This window comes from Priapulus caudatus, unplaced genomic scaffold, assembly GCF_000485595.1.
Source record: "Priapulus caudatus unplaced genomic scaffold, Priapulus_caudatus-5.0.1 Scaffold2481, whole genome shotgun sequence".
Taxonomy (NCBI): domain Eukaryota; kingdom Metazoa; phylum Priapulida; class Priapulimorpha; order Priapulimorphida; family Priapulidae; genus Priapulus; species Priapulus caudatus.
This window is the reverse complement of record NW_014579542.1, coordinates 1-1930: the sequence shown is the minus strand read 5'-3', so window position 1 is coordinate 1930 and position 1930 is coordinate 1.

The window sequence follows — 1930 nt, the reverse complement described above, 5'->3', positions numbered from 1 at the left end:
TATATCTAACCTGCATATCTCACCTATATCTAACCTGCATATCTCACCTATATCTAACCTGCATATCTCACCTATATCTAACCTGCATATCTCACCTATATCTAACCTGCATATCTCACCTGTCGTATTGCGAGGTGGTAGTCGGCGCTATCGCGTTCCAGGAAGCCCGGGTCGGCGCGGTGGGCGCGCGCGAGCGAATACCACATGATCACGTTGTTCCCGAGAAAGCCGAGATGCAGCGGCAGCAGCATGTTCCACGTCGCCGGGATCGCCTGCGAACACACGAGTCAGCGCCACCTGCGTATAGAGGTCGGTTTCGATTCCGATTGCACACACGCGTTGCCATCGAGTGGCGGTTATAGAGTGATAGCAACCCTATAGAATCGCCACCTGCGTATAGAGGTCGGTTTCGATTCCGATTACACACACGCGTTGCCATCGAGTGGCGGTTATAGAGCGTGGTGTGTTTCGGTCCGGTGCAGGGAACAGCTAAAGCAGCCGGCGCTGTTTGCTTCGTGTTTCAGTGGGTTGGTGTTTTCCGAGTCAGAAGCAGGGAAGCGACCGCTGATGTTGTTGGGTGTGTTCGGGGCGTCGGTGTGTCTGGTCGTGCGGGAGCACATGTAAAGGACCGGCCTGGCTGGTTTCGTTGTATATCGGCACGCTTCTGGTGATACGGATCGCTACACGATTTACGTATCGTTCAGTGGGTGAGCACCGAGCTTTGAGTAGCTGACCGCTTTGAGAATGTTTCTCCGTGTGCTGCGAGAAGCCTGCAGGGAGCCCACGGCGACGCGTGCGTTGTTCTCTTGTCAGAAAGAAGTCATCGTGTTCGGTATTTCCACGCTTTATGTGTTTTGGTCGTATGATTGTAGAGTTAGAATTCTGTCGTCTGGACATTTGTCGTCATTCGTTATTTATCGGCTTGTTTCAACAATCCGTAAATGAGTGTCGCTTTGGTAGGCAGGGACAGTGTCAGTGTTGGCGGGGGGGGGCGTGCTCTATGCGACTGTGTAATTGCCAATCGGAGCTGGAAAGCACAGGGCGTAAGTGAGTTCGTTTTAGTATGACTAGATGTGTTCATCATATTGGATTACTTCGCATCTTTATTATTTGATCCACTTCAAGGGATTGTTTAACTACCAAAAATGTCCTTATATAGAACAGTCGGTGGTCGGATTTCCGCACAGGGAGTTTTTTTTATGTATTAACTGCCATTCAAGGAATATGGTTCTCGCAAACCGAATTTTGAGTTCGTGGACCCCTTGAAGAATAGTCGTGTGAAAGCTACGGACCCCTGCCTCCGAAAAGAATGACACATAAACACATAGACTGCAAAATACTGCATGTGTCTGGTTTCAACGGACCCCTGAAGACCATCCACTGTACCCAAAGTAAGGGTTCCCTGGATACAGAGAGGTTTGCCGCCAAATCTGGATTTGGACGCCAGTGTTGTTTTCCGAGATGGGGATCGCGACACCGGCTGTGGGCCGTTTAAGTCGTACGATCGCGTGTCATGGATACGCGTTGTACGGAATATTCGTAGAGTAATTATTTGAAGGTAATCTGGTGCTGGTCAATAGAACGGTCAAGAAGTTGTGACGAGGAGATTTGATAGGCTAAAGGCATGGTGTCTATGTGTTATCTAGAATTTCTGAGAGAATTGATAACTGCAATTAGTTGATTCGCGCCATGGATGGATAAGATGCTGTATATTGTGACACGTTTTCTTACGGCATAGACCCGTGCCGTATCTATTTGAAACAACATGTGTCAGGTACCACGTGCGATAGTTTTCCGACTCGTCATGAGCGAACTCTCAGTGTTATATAAGGGACCCCTACCAAAGGGGTCCAGTGGACCACAGGTAGAACCCTGACTAAAGCGTCATCTTAATAGATCAGTGTGTGATTCTATTAGGGTTTGCTATCAC